The sequence below is a fragment of the Odocoileus virginianus genome, chromosome 18 (assembly GCF_023699985.2).
Source record: "Odocoileus virginianus isolate 20LAN1187 ecotype Illinois chromosome 18, Ovbor_1.2, whole genome shotgun sequence".
NCBI classification, from domain to species: domain Eukaryota; kingdom Metazoa; phylum Chordata; class Mammalia; order Artiodactyla; family Cervidae; genus Odocoileus; species Odocoileus virginianus.
The window spans coordinates 30,766,495-30,791,605 of NC_069691.1; the positions used below are offsets into that span (position 1 = coordinate 30,766,495).

Here is a 25,111-nt window from a genome sequence, read left to right on the forward strand (position 1 = left end):
AGACATTCGAATGTACCCTGGCTCCATGGGAATGCATCAAAAAGTTCAGGTCTAGGGTTCAATTAAACCAAGATGGAGAGAGAAGAAAGCTTTGAAAGAAAAACAAATATCAAGATGGTTGTTATTTGAATGTTCTTTCACACACAGGCTAATGAATATATATGCACTGAAAATAACTTTGTTCTGAACATATGCCTATGCATTTTAAATAAAAGATGCATGTTGGAAAGATAAGAGGGTTTACCAAATCTAACCACATCAAGATATCTCTATATTAAACTGCAGTTATTTGCACAGTACGTCGGTAAGAAGACAGCACCTTGAAAGAAATCCAATACTTATGTAAAGAGATCATGGATTTCACCAAGTCTGCGAATATTTTAGTCGTCAAGTCTTCAGTTTAAAAACTTAGATCTCATTCTTTCCCTCTTTATAGACACAGAAACTATGAAAACCAATCACTTGATGAAAATTCCAAGAGGTTTTCTGATTTCTAACAGGGTGGGGACAGCCATGATTGGAAGAAGTAGAAGCAAATTTATATTACTGTTTCAAAAAGGACCATATTCGGCATCCCAAGGCATTTGAAGGCAGAGAACCTGGCATGTGACTCCGAAACAAACATTAACTCAGAAAGAGAAGACACCAGGTGGATAAGATACAGCAAGCATACCAGTCTTGACCCCCCACCCCCCATCTCAACCCCAATTACTCATCCCTTCCAGGATCCAGAATAAGGGCAGACTTTCATTTTTTGCTTTTGGAGGTTCTTTTTTTTTGTTTTGTTTGAAGGAAGATAAACTCATATATGAGTCTTCAAGTCCAGCCTTAAAACCCATCCGTGGTTAGATTCACCTAATTAAGGTTCAAAAATCAAATTAACAAATTTGTGTTCATCCATTTCTCTGTACAGTATCATGTTGTCCTTCATTTCCCTTACTGTGTTCCTTATAACAGTTCTTCCTGAGAAATCTCAATCTCATCTCAGATGGCCTGAAAGCTGGAGATATTCACCACTCAAAGGACAGGAAACCACAAGTGGTGAGGCTGGGGTAAGAGTAAACCATCTGGGTGAGCCCAGACCATAACCCTTGCTGCTCAAAGGTGTCCTGCACAAGGATGAGAGGGAGCCACAGCTACAGCTGCAAACATATGCCCATGCTTTAACCTGACACCAGTAGCAAAATTAAACTGTCTGGCTTCTTAGAAATTACTGTACTGCTATCTCCTGAGAATTAGCAATGCACTAAAATAGGATACACAAATCAGTAGTTTTACGTGGTAATACTAATCTATCACATGCAATAATTTTTCTTTCCTGAATTATATATGAAAATACATCCATAAGAGTGCAGCGATTATGAGCTAATATTTTCAGGAATTGCTACTGTGTATGTGTCTTAAGTATACAACTCTACATAAAAGCACTAAACCACATAATTGCTAAAAAATATCCAGGTTTCTCTTTCCGATTAAATGATGCCCTTTATTATATAAAAAGTCTGACTATAGAGAAAATGATAAATAAGGGCTATTTTTAAATGAACTTATAATAGAAAACAAAGTTAGGGACCTCCCTGGTTGTCAAGTAGCTAAGATTCTGTACTCCCAAGGCAGGAGGGCCAGGGTTCGATCCCTGGTCAGGGAATTAGATCCCACAAGAAACAACAAAGAATTCACACATTGCATCAAAGACAGAAGAATCCTTGTGCTGCAACTAAGATCCAGCACAGCCAAATAAGAAAACAAAGTTAAAATAAATACCACATATATATAACTGAATATACACCTGAAACTGATATAACATTTAAATCAACTAAACTTCAAAAAATGTTTTATATACACATATATGCAACTGGATGGATATATTTTCAATCAGCTGATTTAACATGAGAAGTTCAAAAAATGTTACTAACCAACTTACCCTTTTACCCAAGAAAGAAAGAATTACATCTCTTTTGAGCTAACGGGAATGACTAAAGTAAGTTTTTCAGATAACATTCATCTCCATACTATTTGCAGACTTGATTCCACCAAAAAGTAAAGTAAAATTAACTGCTTAGCATGTTTTGTAGTTTTTCTAAGTTTGCAAAGCATGCCCAGCTCCAGTACTTAGCTGTTTGACCTCAGATAAATTATCCGACCTATCAGTTTGGTACAGGCATAAGGTTTGAATTATTAAGATGCAGGAAAAGCATTTAGCAAAATGCCTAGAATACAGCAAGTACTGAGGAGACGATGAGTACTATTACTTTTAATTCTTGCTGCTGTTGGTTTTCTTATTAAAGGATTCATGATGAAAGTCACTGGCCAGAGACAGGTCTAGCTTGTGCCCCATTTCTCATCTCTTTAATTCTATGACACTGAGCCGTCCTGATTCTCCTCCTACTTCTGGGACTCCTCACTTCCATTCTCCTTTGTTAATCCCAAAGTTTCTTCCATTTCCTTAAAAGTCAACATTCTGCAAAGCTACATTCTTGGCCCACTTTCTCACTCTCTGCAATCACAATCAAACCCTTGGCTTCAAAGGTCTGAGATAACAACCAAGCTAAATTCAGACCTGTATTTTCATTTGTCTACCAGACATCACCACTTAGAATGTTCCTAAATAACAAAAGGAAAAAAACCAAACTCATTCTCTCACCTCCAAACTTTTTTCATGCTCCTTAATCCCACGGACAGAAGAGCCTGGAGGGTTACAATCTATAGGGTCTCCAAGAGTCAGATGCACACACATCTCTGTTGGAATTGACATTTACCCAGATGACCAAGTCAGAAACGTCCAGAATCACCCCCAACTCGTCCTCCGACACCCTTAGTATGTCTCTGCTTCCTATTCCTAACAATTCAGCCTTTTTCATTTCCTTGCTACTCTCCTGATTTTCACAGCAGCCTTAGTGCAGGTTCGTCGTGTTCAATAAATATGATGCTGAACCCAGCCAAGCACATCTACGATGTACCAAGCACTGTCCACTATGAATGCAAAACAAAACAAATACAAGTCCTTCTCTCCAGGTCCTTCATCTCCAGAAGTGGGAGAGATTTGTAAACACATAATTACATAATACTGTGTGTAATACAAGCCTGTTATAATAGGCCCACATAACCTATAGGAGGGGGACACAGGACAGAGAGATTATTCTGTTTGGACAAGTCAGGAATACCTTTACTGTGCATACTGCTCCAGAACAATGTTTTGAAGGCAAATGGCAGTTTGGAGGGAACACAAACAGTAGGAAAGGCATTCTACACAGCAGAAATAGCATGTACTAGACTTCCAACTGTAGCCTCTAAATCAAGTTGTTTATTTTCAAAATATGCCTGGCCAAAGCTAAGGTCTAACTATGATACTTCCCCCTTTCCCATAAGACCTTCCACGGCTCTCCATTGTTTCTAGAATAAAATCCAGATGAGCAGGCAGTTGAAGGACTCCAAATTCTGACTCAATTAGCTGGGAGACAGCATCCACTGGTCTCCATACACCATTCCTTGCATTCAGCAGGTTTTGTCATACAGGACTGTGTCCCAGCCATCAGATAGCCTCTCTGCCCTACACCCTTTGAAATTCCAGCTATCCTATGATACCAAGATTCACTTTTCTGAAGCCCCTCCACACCTACCAGGGACCCTGGGTTATTTTTAACTCTGAGTTTTCAGATCCTTTGTTAACACTTCTATTTCCACACATCTCACATCTGGATATGTAGAGTGAATGCCCACGTTTGTCATTTTCTAAAATCTGTTACTCTAACTGGGAACATCAATGAGAAATTTTTAAATCACTTTACCCAAAAGAAACAAGTATTAGGAAACACAAAGTCTAGGTAATACATGGTGAAGAATCCTCCTGCCAATGCAGGAGACACTGGTTCAATCCTGGGTCAGGAAGATTCCCTGGAAAAAGAAATGGCTACCCACTCCAGTGTCCTTGCCTGGAAATTCCACAAACAGAGGAAACTGGTGGGCTACAATCCATGGGCTTACAAAAGAGTCAAACACATCTGAGCATGTGTGTGCATGCACGCACATTAGGAAACACTCTAGGGACTTCTCTGGCAGTCGAGTGGTTAAGACTTCATGCTTCTATTGCAGGAGGCCCTGCATGCCGCACGGCATAGCCAAAAAAAAAGGAAATACCCTATACCAAGCCCTCTTATTCAGTGCCATTAATAGACATAAAGGGTTAGAGGGAAATAGCAATGCAGACGTGTGGTTCATACAAAACCACTAATATCTAACTTCCTACTGACTGAATGGGTCCCCCCAAAATGTATACACTGAAACCCTAAACTCCAAAGTGACTTTATACGAAGACAGGGCCTTTATGGAGGTGAAGTGAAAGTCGCTCAGTTGTGTCCGACTCTTTGTGACCTCAGGCACTATACAGTTCATGGAATTCTCTGGGCCAGAATACTGGCGTGGGTGGCTGTTCCCTTCTCCAGGAAATTTATGGAGGTATTTGAGGTTCCATGTGGTCCCAGGGTGGGGCCCTTATATGGTAGGATTAGCGTTCTCATAAGAAGAGAGCCCGGGGAGCTGCTGCTCATTCTCACTGACACGTGAAGACACAGCAAGAAGGTGGCCTCCTGCAAGCCAGGCGGAGAGCGTGCACCATGTGGGCACTGTGATTTCTGACTTCCAGCCCCACAAACTGGGAGAAAATAAATGTCTGTTGCTGAAGGCACTCAGACTCTAGTATTTTGCTACGGCAGCAGGAGCTAAGTCACTGACCCTAGCCAAAAGAACTCGAGCAGTCCAGGATTGAGTGTTGAGACCGATTTTTCAAATCTCTGATGTGACACTCAGTACATGTAAGTTCGCAGACCAGTTAATTTCCCAACACTGTAAGAGCTCTGTCACCGATTTTCAGACAGAGAAAACAGAATGTGAGGCCTTCCATGAGTCATCCAAGGAGAGGCGGTGCCCATACCTGCAACACAATTCTAAAGTCCTGGCTTTGAAAACCTTGTCCTGGAAAAGAAGTGTATTCTACATCCACAGGAAAATATGCCAGTCATCCAGGCATGACTGGCACGGCTCTGTGCTGCCTTGGGCCTGACGGGCTACCTGGCATGGCCTGGGCACCACTGCAGGGCAACAAGATGATCAGAGATCTTATGCCTCTGAAACATGGGCTCTGAAGCAGGAAACTGGGGGCCAACGCCTACATCCACCACTGACTACCTATTCAGCTTTGAACCAGTTACACAATTTCACTAGATGTCAGTTTCCTCATCTGTTGAAGGAGGATTTTAACACTTATCTTACAGGGTTATTGTGAATATCAGAAGTAAGATACAGAAGGGTACAGCCTGCTGCCTGGCATACAGTCAAGACTTAGCAGGTACTAAGCCTGGATGTCATCTCATCAACAATTCCACTCCCACCTACATCAAAAGCAGGAATGTGAAAAGGGAAAGTGAAAGTTGTTCAGTCACGTCTGACTCTTTGTGACCCCGTGAACTGTAGCCCACCAGGCTCCTCTGTCCATGGAATTCTCCAAGCACAAATACTGGAGTGGATTGCCATTTCCTTCTACAGGGGATCTTCCCAACCCAGGGACTGAACCCAGGTCTCCTGCATTGGAGGTAGCTTCTTTACTGTCAGAGTCAGCAGGAAAGCTCCAAAAGTAGGAATAAGGGTGGTTTAAACTTTCTTTTTATCTGTAAGTGGATTTCTGCCTCTTGGTTTGTTTGATCTGGGTGTTTTCTGTACATTTATTACTTCCTGGTAGTAATATCACTAATCTTCCTCTGGGAGCCATTAACCCCCACGCTCTGAGATCACAGCCCTTGGATGTCCTGCCTTCATCCACTAGGCCCAACAGCAGGCAGGCGAGTTGGGCTTTGCTGGTAACAACACGGTACAAATTCAGTGACTGGCAGGGGGATCCGATGAGAGCCAGCCCAGGAACTTCTGCTGGAACTACCGAGAAGGGACCACTTTCCTCCCCACTGAAGATGCTCAGCTGATGGAAGATAAACCTGCAGCTCAGCCACTGTGAAGGGGGACCCTGCCCAAGATGGAAAGTAACCAAGAGGAGACCGGAGGAAGGCAGAGAACCTTCCTTGTTACATCATCAGAGCACCTGAATCAAGTTAAGCCTGAGGATGCTGAACGTTTCAATTATACCAGCCAATCCCTTTCTCTCTTCAGTCTGCATGACTTCAGTTCCTGACACTTGCAATTAATATACAGCCTGAATGCCAACAAGAATTTGACACTTTTCAATGACCAAAAAGATCCCTGGAAGTAAACAGAAAGAAAAGTTAGGAAAGAGAGACAAAAGTATGGGCAGCATTTTTCAGGGAATATCCCTGAAAATGTCAATGGGTTATTACACACCTCAAAAGCATTAGCTACATTAGTGAACGGCAATGTCCATATTAGTGTGAAGACAGCTTGAGACACTGGTTAACTTCTTATAACATTTCAGTAGACAGGCTGTGGAAACAATGGGGATGCACTAAACTAGAATGTCAATGGTATTTTAATGACAGGGGAAAATAAATCCACAGGGTATCTTTAATTTAGTTCATTGAACTATAGCATTAATAATAACAAGATAATTTTTTTAAATTCTGTGTCAACCAAATGTTTCAAAATTAGTATTTCCAACCATATATAAACTCTGGGGAGTGGATATTATTATCCTCATTTTACTGATATGGAAATTAGGACTGAAACAGCTTAAATCCACTGATCAAGTTGAAATAGTAAATTGTGGAGCTGAGATTCAACCTCAGACCTGACTTCTTGATTTTCTTAAGTATTACCAAGAAATGATCTTACCCAGAAGTCTCCCTGGTATACAGTAAGATCCCCGTGCTTTATGTTTTCCTGCTGTCATCTGCCTCTTCATCAAACTACTGACTATACTTCTTCATTCTGTGTTTATTTTTGTGATCATTTGATTAGCGGCATCTTTGTCTCCCATGAGACCAGGAACTCCCTGAGTGCTAGACTAGCATTGTTTTTGCTCCTCACTGTGTACTGCCTGGTGAAAGCAGATGCTCCAGTAAGTAATGCTGAGAAAACAAAGGAGAGGAAGAAGAGATGGAGGGAGGGAACAGGATGGAGGGAGAAGGAAGGAGGCAAGAAGAAAGGGAGAGAAACAAGGAAGGAGGGAGGGTAACACATCTCTTGGATCATGCCTTTACCACTCCCAAGTCCATGCTTGGATAAAAGAGGGCCTGCGACAGTGGTGACTCTGCCCCACAGAAAGGGCTAGACGGACGCATCCCTGAACCATGCAGGAACAGCATCAGGAATGCCCAAGTCTTGTATGTATTTTTACTGGCTGGTCCCCCAAACCACACCTGGTAGGAACAATACACTCAGAAGTTTCACCTATTTGTAAATTCGAAACCTCTGAATCACTTGCATCTTCTCTTGGTAATTCTTAGGGTGAAGAGCCAAATTAAAAACTCATGAAAATGTTCCTTTAACCTGAGAGGTTGTCACTCTCGATGTTTAGCTGTGCTGCAGGGGAATGGTTCTTTTGAAGCGATGGCCTGTGGAGCATTCCTGGGCTGGGGGAAGGGAGACAGGAAGTGCTGGGAACAGAAAGAGCTCATTAAACAATATCTGTACCTATGTTATCTTTCTGCTCCCTTCCTATAAATTCTCTTGTGGACAATAATGTCCCCAGGTTGCTAATGTCACGAACCTCTTAAACATGAGAAAGGCATTGTACTCTTCCTCAAACATGGCTTTTTGGGAGAAAAGATCAGAGAGGAGTCAGAATGAAAGCCTTGATCCGAAAGGAAGAAAGAAGTCCAGGACATCAGTTTTTGCCACCAAAACTCCTGCTGTGGACCAAGATACACAACATATCGCTGGAACCGCACTCCCTCGGCAGCACCACCACAAATGCCATCTGACTGTTTAAAGTTGTGGTGAAGGCCAGAATTGCGGTGGCCAGCTGAGATTCTCACAGCTACTCATGGAAAACACAGTGCTTCTTAGGAAAAATTACCAGCATGAAGCAAGATTGTTTAGTCCCTAAGTCATGTCCAGTTCTGTTGCAACCCCACGGACTGCAATCCACCCGGGTCCTCTGTCCATGGGATCTCCCAGGCAAGAATAGTGGAGTGGGTCACCATTTCCTTTTCCGGGGAACCTTCCCAACACAGGATCAAACCCATGTCTTCTGCACTGGCATGTGGATTCTTTACTGAATCACCAGGGAGGCCCAAAGCAAGATTAAACACACCAAACTCACCACCAGGAGCATAGCATATAGAATTATTTGATCAAACTGTTTAACGCTACCAACCGTATTTTAATTTAACAGGAATAAAAGATACCAAGGCATCACGTTTTCCAAAGAAAGATGAGCAGATAAGCACCTTGAGAAGTCAGGTTTATCCCCCAAAAAGGGGCTCTCTGGCCTAGGACACACTGACTGCAAGTAGTTCCTTTCTTCTGGAAAACTCTGAATTATCAAGTTTTATTAGAAAGAATATGCATGGATATATCAATCATAATGTCAGGTGAGTGTATGCTCCTCGGTTTTTGTCTCATCACAGCAAAGATTTGGAATGACGATAATAAATAAATATATTAAATGTTCCTAGTTTTTCAAAGGCTTCTCTTAGGTAATATCCATTCCCAAGTGATGGTTAGCATGCAAATCTGACTTTTTGCATAATTAAAAATGATAGTATTTTGTTTGAAAAATAAACCAGACTAGAAACTTCAAGGAAAACTCATCCAGTTGGCATTCCTTTGGAACATACACATAAAGGGCTTCACACTACTCCTCCCAGGCTATGGTTGGTTGTTGTTCAAGACAGGAATTCCATGTGTGAGAACTGAATGAGGAATTGAACCTTCCCTCTAAAGTTGTACCTAACTGCATGCCATGATATATGGACAGGAGCTAAAGAGTTAATCTTTAGCAACTCTGCTCAAAAATCCTAATGGCAGACTGCCCATCATTCTTTTAGACAGAGCTTGTCAGGAAAACTAGGGCAGCTTGTCCAGCTCAGCAGTCAACTGATTACTAGTGAACTCAATGGGGCTCCCAGCCAACCCCTGAGATCGCTGCCAGCCCCTTGGGTATTCAAAGGCCAAGTTCCAATGTGGTTTACTTTGCCAGAATCACATGATGTCAGTGCTATTTTCTTCTGACCAGACTAACCAGTCATTCAGGTTCCTGCGAATGGTATCAGTGAGCGAGGCCGGCACTTTACTGGTAGAGGTCACAGAGACACAGAGGTGCTGGGCCTTGTCACCAGGGCCCAGGGCCTCCGGAGTCTCTTGTGCAAAAGCAGCTGATTCCAGTTGGTCAGTCCCAGCGACCCAGATCCTGCACTCTGTCCTGTGGCCCAGAGTCCACGCCACGACCAGGAATGACTCAGGCTCCCTGCACGGGCACACTCAGAGCCTAAAACCAACAGGTCCGACTTTTATAAATAACCAGCCGGGTAGGAAAACAACAGAAAACGGGCCTTGGCTTTCACTCCTATGACATTATTTGAGGTTTAGTAGGCGAGCCGCACACATTCTGTAGGATTTAGTCAGCTTTGTCCACATGTGCCCACATTCTCTGCACGGTGCTGTGCTGTGTTTAGTCGCTCAGTCGTGTCCAACTCTGTGTCCCCCATGGACTGTAGCCCGCCAGGCTCCTCTGTCCATGGGGATTCTCCAGGGAAGAACACTGGAGTGGGTTGTCATGCCCTCTTCCAGGGGATCTTTCCAACCTAGGGATCAAACCCAGGTCTCCCACATTGCAGGTGGGTTCTGTACCGTCTGAACCATCATGCATGCATGCTAGGTCGCTTCAGTCGTGTCCGACTCTGTGCAACCCCATGGACTGTAGCCTGCCAGACTCCTCTGTCCATGGAATTCTCCAGGCAAGAATAGCAGAGTGGGTTGCCATTTCCTTCTCCAGAGGAACTTCCCAAGCCAGGAATCGAACCAGGGTCTCCTGCACTGCAGGCAGATTCTTTACCACCTGAGCTACCAGGAAAGCCCTCCCTGCATGGCAGTAAGACATTAATTCGCTTTTACATCTATTGTTGCAAGATTTGCAAGAGTGCATGCATCTAAGGGGTAGCCAGTTTTAAAAACTGTGGCAACCCTTAGCTCTCAGTAAGAGACCATTTCACTCCCCAAAACACAAGGTAGAAAATTAAAAGTGAGACCCACTTTTTAACCTTTCCTTTCTTCAGGAGAAAGTGTAAGTGTCAAGAAGGGCAAATGTAGCCTATGGACCGCAGTTTCAAATTCTGGAACTTATTTCCCAATACTTTAAGTACCTTAAATTATTTCTAGTTTTCCTCTTTGTGATTTCCTTCTTAGGGTAGCATGAGACCTATTTATGATGAATTCACTTTAAAAATTCATTTTTAAAGAAGTCTTAAAAAATATTTTAAAGGCTAAAAATACTATACATAGAATTTGTACTTTATCATAGTATTTAGCTTTTTCCACCCTTTCTTTTCCCTGCTGGTAAATAAAGTCACAAAACTGCCAAGAAAAAATACGTACTAATTACGAATTATGGCCAGTTTTAAACGTTTACAATTTTAAAAGACAGCAGAAACTGGTTTGGTTTTAACATGCAAAAGAAAAACAAAGATAATAATTCCACTAACTGTACTATAAGCATAAAAGACAATACATGTTTGATACATGAATGAACATTACTCACTGCCAGGTACATTCTTACTAAGTATTACCTTGGGGAAGCCTCTGAGCAAAGTGACCGAGAAGACGATTATAAGGACAAGGTATCTTAAGGTTTACTAATGGAGTTTTCCATGTTCGTTTCTGCCACAGCTTTGTTGAGGGGATGGATGGCCTTTCCTTTTCCCTGCAGCAAAAGACTGCACCATGACAATCACCTATATTAAATCCAGATAAACTTTTACAATCAGAAGTCAATCTGTCAAGGAAGTTGCTCGATAAGAAAAGACTGGATAGGGAGGGAGGGTGGGAGACTGGAAGAAAAAGGAAAGCTGATTCTCAGGACAGAAAGAAGAAAAATAGACCCCCCCCCAAAAAAAATTATTTTACATCAATGCTTCATAATTTTCATTCATTCCATCCGTGAAAAAGTTTAAGCAGACTGGAAAGAACTTCAAAGCCAATGTGATCACCAGTTATTCAATCAAAATCAGGTGCTATAGTTAGCTTTCCCTGATGGTTACAGCTCATCTTTGACTATTCAACTTGTCTTTTTTTTCTGGTCTTTTATTTCTTTCTCAGATGCATCATCATAGCATACCTCTAACATAACATCTTTAATGAATGAACAAATGTTTGAAAAAGAGACTCCTGCTAGATACAAGTTCTTTGGTGCAAAGGGACTAAGCAGTCACCACCAATTAGATTATAGCTGGATAATTTGACAGTTCTCAAGATGACTGTTTCAAGGAAGGCTGGAAATGTACAAAGAGAGAACAGCCTGTTTGTGTGTTGTGTGCGCTTTTCTCTGCTAGGACAATAAAACCAAAAAATCCCAGGAGGAAAAAAGAAAGAGAAATTCTGAACCTTTTAACAGTGAAGGAATAACACATAAATAAGATGTTTTAAGTCAAGTTGGTTGAAAATCTCTTTTGAGAATAAGTAACTGGGGGGCTGCCTCCAGATAGTTCTGAGGAGTTTATACAGTAAATACATATTGCTCAGGCCAAAGTTCAAGGCTCCCCAGGAGGGAACCACACTGCGTTTTCCCATATGGCTCCTGCTGCCCCATGCATGGGTTCTGTATTCTAGCCACACTACAAAACTGCTCCTGCATTTTCCTGCCCTTTGACTTTTGTTTATGCACAAAAGGTGACTTTGGTTCACCTGGTCCGAATGCCTCCCACACATTTGACAATATCCATGCCTTGAGATCAATTAAAAACACCATCCATCTGGGTGTAGAGACAAGAGAACCTTCCTACACTGTTGGTGGGAATATAAACTGATTCAGCCACTTCCTTAAGTACAGAAGTCCTTAAAAAACTAAAAATAGAGCTACCGTATGATCCAGCATTCCCGCTCTGGAGCATATATCTGGAGAATACTCTAATTCAAAGAGAAGAGAAAAAAAATAAATAATTCAAAAAGATACATGCACCCCAATGTTCATAGCAGCATTACTTACAACAGCCAAGACACAGAAGCAACTTAACCGCCCACCAACAGATGTATGGATAAAGAAGATGTGTGTGTACACACACATACATACATACAAACATACAAACAGTGGAATACTACTCAGCCATAAAAAAGAATGAAATAATGACATCTGCAGCTACATGGATGGATCTAGAGAGTATCATAAAGTCAAACAGAAAAAGGTAAGTTTCATATGGTATCACTTATTGTGGAATCTAAAAAAGTGACAGAGATGAATTTATTTACAAAACAGAAACAGGGGACTTCCCTGGTGGTCCAGTGGCTAAGGCTCCATGCTCCCAATGCAGGGGACCTGGGGTTCGACCCTGGTCAGGGAAGTAGATCCCACATGCTGCAACTAAGATCCAACACAGTCAAAGAAATAAATAAAAACAAATAAATTTAAAAAAAAAAACAGAAACAGACTCATAGACATAGAAAGCAAACTTATGGTTACCAAAGGGGAAAGGGCAAGGGAAGGATAAATTAGGAGTTTGGGAGTATCAGTACAAACTACTATATATAAAAGAGATAAACAACAAGGACCTACAATGCAACACAGGGAACTAGATTCAGTATCCTGTAAAACCATAATCAAAAAGAAACAAAAAACACAACCTCTCCACAAGATGCTTCCTCCTCCCCAACCACCAGCTGAGCTCCTCCACGACATCAGTAGCTCCACATCTATTTACCAACATGATGGGCGCTCACACACATGCCAATCTATCTCCTCCCCCCAACATAAACATATAGGAATGGAGACTTGACCTTCAGGGACTTGCACACCAATGACTGCTGATTGGAAGGGAACAGATGAGGTGCATTGACTTTACTGGGCTCCAATGCATCGGTTTTCTCATAGCTACCCAAAGTCTTCTCATTCATCCTAAAGCTTAGCTGCTGAAATGCCAGTATTCATAATAAGATACAGGTATGTGAGCTAAATAAGTGAATTATCACAGTGTCTGTGATTATTAATCACAGATTAATATTATTAGATTATGCTGCTGCTGCTGCTGCTAAGTCGCTTCAGTCGTGTCCAACTCTGTGTGACCCCATAGACGGCAGCCCACCAGGCTCCCCCGTCCCTGTGATTCTCCAGGCAAGAACACTGGAGTAGGTTGCCATTTCCTTCTCCAATGCATGAAAGTGAGAAGTGAAAGTGAGGTCACTCTGTCATGTCCGACTCTTAGCGACCCCATGGACTGCAGCCCACCAAGGTTCCTCCGTCCATGGGATTTTCCAGGCAAGAGTACTGGAGTGCGGTGCCATTGCCTTCTCCGTATTAGATTATGAGTTAAGGTTATTAATGTCTTACCAAGAATAGGATTATCTCTTCACTGGAATAAGGTTTGCTTTGCCTTTTTTTCTTTTTTAATGTTGTTTGGTTGGCATTCTGTGTACATGTGTATGTAAATATGTATACGTGTTTTAACAGGCAGGGACTAGAGGAATAAGTGATAACAATGACCTTACCCCTCTTCAGTGAACTTCAGACAAAACTATTAAATTATAACCCTCAAAATATTAGCATATGAAAGGACCAATCTTGTTTCCAAATCTGAATATGAAATAAACCTGGCTGAACCAGCAGGGGTCAACTCTTGGGTACTTTTTGTTCTGCAGCTACACAAGAGTCTTACCTAATGTGGTGACCATTTTGCCCCTAACATATAAAGGGTACATCCTTAGTGCAAAACCACATGCAGACTAAATCTCAATATTACATATCAAGGACTTTGAGCAACTAACTGCCTTGTTTTACTCTTCCCACTAAATGAGCATGTACTCAGTGACTGGGGGTGGGGACTGATAACCTTCATGTTAACCAAGCATGATCTAAAAGTGCAGGTCATACTAATGACCAGGTAGGAGTGGTAAGAATTGGATCTAATATAATTAATGTAGACAGAAATGTGCTTCAATTCCTATAAAATATTTCAAGGGTAGAAACACATTAACCCTCCTAACATCCTTTAAAATGTAACAAAAATTAGGACTCACTTTTATTGATGAAAGAGTGGAGCACAGAGAAGTTTTACAAGGTCACTAAAAATTAACTTTAAACAATTCGGTTCATTGATGAGTGTTGGTGTGCTTTATAGAGCACTTAACTGACCATGAGGATGTCACACATGAGAAATGATCAAATGATGCTCTGTTGCCATTCCAAAACTTCAGATTCAACTCTGCCCTGTTCAAAATATCGCTAGATTCCTTTAGCCTCTGCCCCCCAGTTATGCTAATACAGAAATGGTGAACTACACAGATTCCGAAATCAAAGCATCTCATCTAAACCCACCACTCATTAGCTGTGTGATTTTGAAAAGATCCTTGATATCTCTCTTATATGTAAAATGAAGCTAATAATGGTACCTGCTACCATATGGCTGCTGTGAGAATTAAAAAGAAAACATACTATATAGCTTCTCTTTTACCAAGGGCAGTCATTTTGACCTACATTTTTCCAGAAGCCTCAAACCAACAAAAAATACCAATCAAACTCCAGAGAGGTTGAATTTGAGGGTAACAGAGTTCTTATTGAATTTCTTGTCTTAACAATCTAGGTTTTCATCTTTCATCTCATACCAAAACACAACACTGTGGCCAAGGGAAAAAAATGTATTAACCATACACTCATTTTGCATTGCTGTTGTTCAGTTGCTAAGTCATGTCAAACTCTTTGGGATCCCATGAACTGCAGCATGCCAGGCTTCCCTATCCTTCACTGTCTGCTGGAATTTGCTCAAACTCATGCCCATTGAGTCAGTGATGCCGTCCAACCACCTCATCTTCCGTGGCCCCCTTCTCCTTTTCTGCGTATTTAGAAATAAATCCATTTCCTTAAAAATTTTAACTAGACAAGTACCCGTCCTTAAGAAAGAAAATTTTCCTTTTAATCCACACTCCCAATTTCATTGCTATAAATCAAGAAGAAAATATATCAGGAGAGTGGGATAGAAAAAAAAAAAGAGAAAGACTCATAGAAAGATACAGAGAAAGAGAAAGATAGGAAGGAAGGGAGGGAATGAAATATAATATTCATATTCCTGCTTTGACTTCACTGACTTCCAAAAAGAAAGAGAATACGCCACACCATTAACACAGTTTAGAAACACTAGCCTGCTTGGCAGCCGCAGTTACAAAACTATGAGCATCAAGATTACTTAATCATCACGAGCTCAGAAATGGGACCCAAGGTGACAAGACCAGTTGGGCAAAAGGGATCAGAGTTGGGGGTGACTTGCTCCAACACTTTATGGATTACAGAGGCCCTCTTCAAAACCTGAAGAGACAGACAGCATTCTCAGGCTAACTTCTGGACTCACCTTCTAAACAGAGCCAGGAGCTAAGTTAAGTCCCCACAGCTTGGTTTGACCTGGCTGCCCCTCTACCCCAATTCTGAGGAGATTCTGCCTCTTCAGAACTGAGCAGATCTGAAAGAACCCCGAGAGGAAGACCCCAATTCCTAACCAAACCTCAGTCACTCACAGAGATGAAGAAGCTTTGCCTAACAGCTTAGCTCTAAAGCCAGACTGCCCTGGTTCTACCTGACTGGACAACTCCTAGTTGCTTGGCCTTGAGCAAGTCAGTTCCACACAGCGCCTCAGGTTCCTCGCCTAAATCACGTGTGCATGCTGAGTTGCTCAGTCATGTCTGGCTCTCTGCAACCCCATGGACTGTAGCCCACCAGACTCCTCTGTCCGTGGGCTTTCCCAGGCAAGAACATTGCAGTGGCTTGCCATTTCCTTCTCCAGGGGATCTTACTTACACAGGGATCAAATCCAAGTCTCCTGTGTCTCCTGCAATGCTGGCGGATTCTTGTACCCACTGAGCCATCGGGCAAGCTCCCCTCAATGGGAATCCAAGCGAGATTACTGTGAATATTAAATGAGATGATACACATGTATAACAGGCCAGTCCCACGTCGTCGTGGATACAAGCTGCTAATTTATTCCAGCTACTGCACAGCTTACTACCCGCCTGCCAATACAGGAGATGTAAGAGATGCAGGTTCGACCCATGGGTTAGGAAGATCCCTTGGAGGAGGGCATGGCAACCCACTCCAGTATTCTTGCCTGGACAGTCTCATGGACAGAGGAGCCTGGCAGGCTATGGTCCACAGAGTCATAAAGAGTTGGCCATGACTGAAGGGACTTAGCACAACACAGCTGTGAGAGCCTGTGAAACACAAGGTGGCTGGCTCTCTCGTGAGCTGGATGTTAGAGTGAATGCCCCATGCAGGGCCAGCAAAAAGCAGCATCCCTGGTGCTTCACTCAGCATTAAATGAACAAGGATTAAAACCTCAAAAATCCTTGAGTCATGAAGAGATAATTCCAGAGATGACGCCTACAGTGCACCTTCTATGGTGTCTTTGGCTGAATTTATCAATACAGGTAGACAGAATTATTGGTTGTACTGCTAAAGAAAGATAAATTTTTTTTAAAGGGACAGTGGTTTTTTTAGAGTCTTATATCACTGTACATCTCCTATGATTAGGTTTGGTTTAATGCAATCCAGTAAACTGTCTGTGTCTGTAAAGTGTGGGCTTTTTTTCCCCTCCATTTACATTTTTAGTGGTGGTGGCTGCTGCTGCCATCAAGCATCCTGAGTGCTCTTGTATGGACATGCGTGCTGAGTCACTTCAGTCCTGTTCGACTCTTTGCGATCCTATGAACTGTAGCTCACCAGGCTCCTCTGTCCATGGGATTCTCCAGGCAAGAATACTGGAGTGGGTTGCCATGTCCTCCTCCCTTTTATGGACATAGTAAGCTGTAAAAGAACCTTTTTGATGACTCGGGTTAGAATATAAATTCAACGGAGACAAAGGTACCGCTTATAATGACGGAGAACTTTCATTCAGATCTTCTCCTTTTATAACTGCTGTGATCTAACAGGGCAGTTGATTTCAACATGCAATTTAACCAACAGGTTGGTTAACCTTGTCTGCTTATTAGTAAAGAAACAATGCTTTCAGAGTTATGCTGAATAATGTGGCCCTTCAGGTCAAAGAGCTTTGCAGGTAGGTGAGAAGAGGATGGTTTTAAGTACATGAAAACATTCTACCTACCTGTGCTGCCCTTCCAGATCTGCTCTCTGCCAGGGCCCCCTCCTGCCACAGAGCAGGCAGCAGGCAGAAAACTAGCCCGTACTTCCTGGCTGAACCCTGATGAGGTCTCACTACTACCTGCTTTATGAAGTCTCTGATGCAGCTACCAGCAAAACATTTTTTTGTTTGCCCCGGATGTCTTATAGTGGAAACCATGCCAAATGAGTTTGCTGAACATTGGTGTGAACTAGGAAACTACTTTGAGCAACAGTCCCATTATTCCAGCAGTTTACTTTTCTATAACACCCTCATTTTGTAAATATTCTTTCTAGACAGTTTTACCCAGTGGCTTCATATATCAGGTTAGAAAGGATGTCATTCCATTTTAAAGCACATTACATGGAAACATTATAACAATAATATATACACATGAATCTGTCTACATTCACATCACACACACACTTGCTAAACTTGAAATTGAACCCCAGGACTAACAACAAACACATTATCCCTGGTTCTTTTTATGATACCTTCTTTCTAGGATCTGCTTTCATTCAGGAACTCCTACAAAATACCAGTGCTTCCCCAGACCACGTTCTAAAGTACATGAACTATTAATAAAAGTTCCTTTAAGGAAAGAAATTCCACAATCAAATTTGTCATTTTTCTGAGGACAAATCTGATCCACAGGCATGCAAGACTGAAGAGAATCACTTAGGTATTGTATGAACCCAGCCAACAATTCAACAGTCACATCTCGGAGTGATTTTGTTGTTCTCTCTCTATTCATTGTTACATACAAAGCTCATGAAGTGATAACACTGTTCCTTTGTTTAAAAAATAAAAGGCCACTGAAAGAAAAGCCAATTACTTGTGATGGTGACAGAAGTTAAGAGAAAGTGAAAAGGCATATGGAAGTGGTGCTTCTTGTCCAAATACAGACACCTGGGGAAGACACTATAGTCCACAGGGCTGCCTGTAAATTCAGAAATTCATGATCATCCTTGAAATATCTCTCAGAAGTGTCAAGGGTCTACTACACATTGCTCTAAGTGTTTAGGCACCATGGAAGTAAACTGGACATAACTGTAGATGTCTTCGGAACAAGATCCTCTCTTACATTTGATGGAGGAGAAATTTCTCACACAAGTGGCTTATCTCTAGAAAAAGGGGCCCAGGAGTACTGTCACAGATTATGATTGGAAGGGTCTTCTGACTGAACGCTATTTATGAATACCAGGTATTTTAGTCAACTGAGGTTGAATCTGAGAACTGGACTCCAATATCACCTCCAGATAGGGTCACACTGGTTCGTGTTTAGCTTTTATAGAAGAGCTTCTGATGGCAATTTGAGGTGGGAGGCTCCAAGGAAGCACTCTAAGGGATGGGTGCAAGACTGAATTGCTGGATCCTGAGCAGACCAAGACACTGGGCCAGGAGAACAGGTAGGAAGGACTCAAAGAACACTGAGGTTAAGTGAGCACCTATGGACTTCAGAGGCATGGCTAGTGACTCCCCGACAGTGAAAGCTAAAGGCAATGGAGCCTCCAAGAGAATCTGGCCTCCTACTGAACAGCTCCCTTGGACAGCTCAGCATCCCAGTGACTGCACCCAGGGCCCGACTGCAGACCCCACACATTAAAGAATGTGTCCAAAGTCTTCCAAACACAAAATGCTTCCTTTTAAAATCACGTAACTTTTCTTTTAATCCGTGTTCTTATTTAATTTATGGAGCTTCTGTAAAACTCCCTGGTCATTTTCTAAAAATTTTTTTATTAATCTCGCAGAAGGATAGTCTACCTTTTCCCCAAATCTCCCTAAATCTCATGGTGCTTCAAATACTAGGGACTTTTCCCCTCTCCTCTAGAGGTTTTTTTTTTCCCATGAAAGACAGCCATTCAGGAAAGACACTAAGGAAATCAGCCTGAATATTCATTGGAAGGGCTGATGCTGAAGTTGAAGTTCCAACTCTTTGGCCACATGATGCGAAGAGCCAATTCATTGGAAAAGAGGCTAATGCTGGGAAAGGCTGAAGGCAAGAGAAGAAAGGAGCAACAGAGGATGAGATACCAACTCAACGGACACGAGTTTGAGCAAACTCTGGGAGCCAGTGAGACAGGGAAGCCTGGTATGCTGCAGGCCGTGGGGTCACCAAGAGTCAGACACGACTTAGTGACTAAACAACAATCAGCATGCAGATACGTGCCGTCAAACTTTTCTGGCTACATAGCTAAGGCAACATGTAGGTATGTGAGCGGAAAACATCTAGTACCAAGACTACTGCTGATTGCCAAGTAGGGCGACCAGCAAAATGCAGACTCTTACAAGAGAGCTCAGACCCTGCCATCCAGAAGGCCAATCACAGGTTGGTTAGTTTCACACAGAGGTATACACTTATCAGTGGGTACACAGTATGGCCCCATGGGACCTGATCTTTCTAAACTTGCATGTAATCAGTCAGAGAGCTACTCAGATGGTAACAAGAGGGAGCCTGCATCACTGATTCCTGTTTCTCCGTCACAGTACATTTTGCCCTTTCAATGGCAAGACACGTGGGTGTACTAGACTGATGGATCAAGGAGAGGAAAGTTTGTTTCTTTTTTAAGGGCAAGACAGCAGAACTTAAGACTAAAAAGAAAACTTGATGACGGGGAAGAAAGAAGGAGCCACATCTCAAGCTTTTGTTTGAAAGTGACTATAGAACATTCACATCACATGTCAGCCCTTAACGAGGTGGTTCAGTTGAGTATATCACATTTGTCATTTTTCCTCTATCTACTCAGTTCATCTCAATGAATTGTACCTACCTTCCAGGGCTCCTCCCTCATGTCACCCTCCCCACCTCGGCCTCCTAAACAGAGGCCACCAACTTGATGGTATATTTCAACTCTGGCTTTGATGAAGAGGGTCAGCTTGGCACACACGTAATTTCCCTGTAGATTAAGAACATTTACTTTCTTCCTGCTGGGTCCCTCCCAGAGATACCATCAAACGTCTACCTACGCAATTAGTTTTCACAGGTGGCTGTTTTGCCTCCAGTAAAACTACTTTCTTTCCCCTTCTGCAAGTCAAAGCAGAGCGAATGCACATGAAAACATTTCAGATATGAAATAAACACTTTCATAAAGGCAGCTATGATGCAATGCACTGTTCCTGACTGACCCAAGTCAAGGAATGAACTCCACACACCAGGATCAAAGTTGAAAGGAATTATTTCTGGGAGAAGAGGTAGAGGAAGATTTGGAAGGGAGAGAGGGAAGGAAATAAGGAGAGGAAGAGAAGACACAATTGCAGCTGGTTCACAGTCCAAAAGGGTTTCCCAATGTCTTCTCTGCTTTAGCAAACTTCCTGCTGCAAGTCTGTGCTCACCTACACAGAACTGCAAGTGGGGGCTACAAAGATGTCCATACACATGAACAGTAGTGGCTGAGGAGGTGGTTTGTACCTATTTGTCTTGTTTCTGTTGCACCGGGACATCTGCAACATGAAACTTACCAAGTTGTGAGATGTCCTTGTTTCTCTGGTCCTTTTCTAAGAAAAAGCTCCAGTTTTAGAAGGAGCCATTTCCAAGGGGGAAAAAAAAGTCAATGTCGACATAAATCCCTTGAACTAAACATCTGTTTAAACTGTTTCTAGGTCAGGGGTCTAAAACTGTGAAACACTAGGGGTGCAGACACGATTTCTTTCCCAAGGCCTCCAAGAGCTGCAGTCTGCACACCGCTTGCAATATTGTTTAAACATCTGGGCCTCTTCCCCTAAAAGGAAAGACGTGATAGGGTGGGTTGCCGTGGCTTTTTGTTTTAACCTATAACATGATTTTGTTATTTGTGCAGCCTCTAAATAAACTACCGGTAAAGAAGGTAGGTTTTTCCGAAGTGTTTTGATGTTTCTATGGCATTCTGTATGGCATGAGGAGATTTGTTTCACAAAAGCTGCAGACTCCAGGATGAGCATGAAGAAATGGTTGCCACCAGTTCTTCCCTGTGCAGAAAATCTCTTCCAGGAGATATTTTTTCTCCCAGCATTCTCCTTCATTGCTCTGACAAAAAAAAGAACAGACACCCTGATTTTTAAGTCAAGTTCAACACTTGTATTCGACTACGGATAAAAAACTGTGTTTAGAATATTAAAACATAAACTCATCCCAAAAAGATGGGGGTGGGGGCAGGGAGAGAGAAGAGGAACACAGCTTCCCACGTGGCTTGGCTGAAACCTCAGAAATACACATATATGAAATTCAGCACGGGTGACGATAAAGGGAAATTGAGGGCCATACACAGGTTTGTCACCAGGATTCCTCGTATTTACAGCTCCACTCACCCAAAGAATCTGTGTTATGTATTCATTATGGAGAACAATGATGGATCTCAGTGGGGGAAGAGCTTAGGGAGCAAAAGGGAAAGTGAGTCTGAGACAAACGGAGCAGCCCATTCAGTGAAAAGTGAAAGCGAAGAGTGCAAAGTATGAGCTCAAATACCGGTGTCTGTACTCAAGTACTCACCCCCCCAGAAACGATACTGCTGCTGTGTCATGTCTCTGCCCCTAAAACATGCAGGAGGTAGAAAGGCAACCCTAAAAAACTCCCAGTTCAAGTGCCAAAGAGTGATTTTGCTGATGCAGTACAGAACAATAGTGCATGGTTGTCAAGTATCATAAAGGGATTAGAGTTTTGTTTTGATTTATTTTAATGTACAAAGGAAGAAAGGAGACACACTTCAAAGGGTTTGCCTCTGGCCCAGACTTCCGGCCTTAGGGAAACAAATTTCCCAGCAAACATTATAGAAATATAGAAATGCCCATTTTAAATTGACCAAAAAAAAAAAAAAACAAAACCAAAAACAAATCTTTCTACTAAGACTAGATAGATGTTGTATACAAAAAGTCAAATGCTTTTTTCCCTCCCTCCCTGATACTAGGAGACAGGATCCATCACACACCCCGGTCTTATTCCATCTGCCCAGTCAATAGCCATTCTTATATACAGAGAAGGTTATTTCTATATTTAGGTGACTTTTCAAAACTCAAAACTGTATGCCCAATAATAATGTTCTTAGGAATAAAGAAAGTAACTACAAAAGGTTAAATAATTATCAAAATAGAGAAACCAAAGGAACTGCTAATGTCTGTGTACATAGCAGCATTTAGGTGAGAATAAAAGACACATTATCGGTTTCTTCAGAAAAATAAAAATGATAAGCGATGAGTTTTTATGTGTCTCAGGATTATCCATTATAGAATAAGACAAGTATTTTCATTAATTATTCAAAGATTCTGTTATGTCTTCTGCCAGAACTCTATAGAGATACTCTTTCCTGACCATGCCTTATTTTCAAAAGACAGTATTTCTAGGAGATGGAGAAGACAAGAATTTCAAATAGTTTTAAATTCCAATCAGAGGATGTGAAAGTCAGTAAGAAACTTAAAAGGAAATCTGGGCTATCCCCACACCTAAGGCAAAGCCACACCTAGAGCAACCTAAGCAGATAATCATCTAATCTAATTTTAAAATAAATCAGGCTCCACAAATTCCCTCCCTAAATTCCTGAGCCTAACACCCTTTACTGATGAAATTCCTTTCAAGCTACAGCCTAAGTACATTCAGTCATCACCAAATGAATAAAAGACAGATATAGTAGATACCATGAGAAACTCTGCAAGATCAGTCATAAAAATCACTGGATCAGAACTGATTTACTGTGACTAGGTATATATGTGGGTTGTCCCAGCAAAGTCCTTTGGATCAGAATTCAGAGCAAAGGTACATGCTTTCCACTATGGACTAGATGTTATATCATACTTTCCACTAGGAATATCTACTTATCTATCTATCTATATACAAACTACAAATAGTACCCAGCTATGAGAGAGGTATTATGGACTTAAAATTTGTGTGCATGCCCACAATTTATATATTGAAGTCCAGGCCCCACCCTTGTGACCTTGATCCAATAAGATGGTGTGTGTGTGTGTATTAGTCGCTCAGTCCTGTCTGCCTCTTTGTGACCCCTCAGACTGTAGCCTGCCAGGCTTCCCTGTCCATGGAATTGTCCAGGCAAGAATACTGGAGTGGATTGCCATTCCCTTCTCCAGAGGAACTTCCCAACCCAGGAATCGAACTCTGGTCTCCTGCTTCACAGGCAGATTCTTTACCATTTGAGCTACAGGGAAGTCTAATAAGATCCAATAAGATTAGTGTCCTTATAAAAAGAGACACCAGAGATCTTGTTTGTTCCCTCTCTGCCACGTGAGGACACCATGAGAAGGCAGTCACCTATAAACCGTGAAAAGAGGCATCAGAATGATAAATAACTTGCTGACACCTTGATCTTAGACGTCTTGGCTTCTAGAACTGTGGGAATAATCGTTTAGCTGCCCAGTCTACAGTATTTGATGGCGGCAGCCAAGGGGACTGAGACGGGAGGTATATCATGAACACCCTTGTGTTGACTACGTGTCCTTCTCTTTAGACACTCCTCTGCCTTCCCTGACATCTCTGAGACAGCATTCCTCTCATGTTTAGGATGACTCTTCTAGTTTATTTATTTACTCCTCAAATGTGTATTGAGCGTCAGCTATGCAGCAGGCATTCAGCTACATGCAAGACATCCCAGAGAGTTTACAGGGCAGTGGGGAGAAAAAGAAAGAACTGAACAATTCTAATAATATGCGGTAAGTCCTACTACTGACAAGTCCAAAGTACTGTTAAGAGCCCAAAGGAGAAGCCACCATCTCAGACAAGGGGGATCAATGTATTGCAATGTCTCAGATGGGCCTTGAAGGATGAACAAGAGCTAGTCAGAGGAAGGATGGAGGACAAAATATGCCATCTTAGTGGGACGACAGAGTGCACCCGCAGAGGGCGGGAGATGTGCGCGTCTCTCCCTTAGACACGCACTGCAGACCTTCTTCAGGGGTCCACTCACAGCCCTCAGGACTTCTCTAGAAACAATCCCTCCCTTAATAGCTCCATTTACTTCCAAGCTTTCAATTACACTCAAATCTGTATTCCTAACCAGAAGCCTGCTTCTCTACTCTAGCACTCTTTTTAATAGACAGTTCATTTCGGCAGGGCATACGACCAACAGTTTGACTAAAATCCAAGTCTTTATCCCTTCCTCAGATTTGCTCTTGCTCTTGGATTGCCTGTTTGTAAACTGCCCTAGGCTTCTCCCCATGGTATAGCCATCTCCTCCTCCTCCCTCCCTTACCCTTCAAGTCCGTCTATCATCCACTCCCTTTCATCAATACCTCCAGAATCTGGTCATTCCTGCTGGTTCTGTATGCAGTCAGATCCCAAGCATCAAACCTGAAGATTAATCTTTATTATTATTACAAACAATGACATGACACTTAACAGAAAACTGCACAAATTCATGTATGAAAACACAAAATCCAAGAGATAAATGCAGACAGGAAATAGAAATTGCTATCACAGACTCCAAAAGGGACAAACAGACAAATGAACACAAATATTAAACTCTGAGCTGTCGGTCATACTGGGAAAAGACAACGATAAGATTGACTACACAGCTCTCATCATACGATGAAAAGAGGCATGCCAACAAATCTGTTGCCTGGAAGGGATTTCTCAGAGGCATAGAATACTAGGGCATTGAACGAGAGGCAATGAACAACATAGCAGGAAAATGTAGTTTTTATAAAGTCAGCCAAGGTCTTCTACATATGGGTCCTTACATATAAAATATTTCTTAAATATTTTGTTTACAGGGAAGACCACCTAAAATTAAATGAGGATTCTGCAAATGGAAGTCTACCCAGGAATACAGTGACATGTTTCTTATAGAGAGCTCTCTAACAATCGTGAAAGCATCACCTGTCCTTGAGACCATCTTTGGAAGTGCCAAGGCCAGAAAGGGACTTTTAACCAGAGCTACATGGATAACGGAGGTCACAAACTAGTATCAAACGTACTAGGATAC

The 25,111-nt window shown here is 42.1% G+C and overlaps 1 protein-coding gene across 10 annotated transcripts in view; it reads right to left on the reverse strand.

Annotated features, from left to right (window-relative positions):
• NFIB (nuclear factor I B) overlaps positions 1 to 25,111 on the reverse strand; it is a 244,191-nt gene that overhangs the window by 172,189 nt on the left and 46,891 nt on the right. The gene's annotated exons all lie outside the window — the stretch shown is intronic.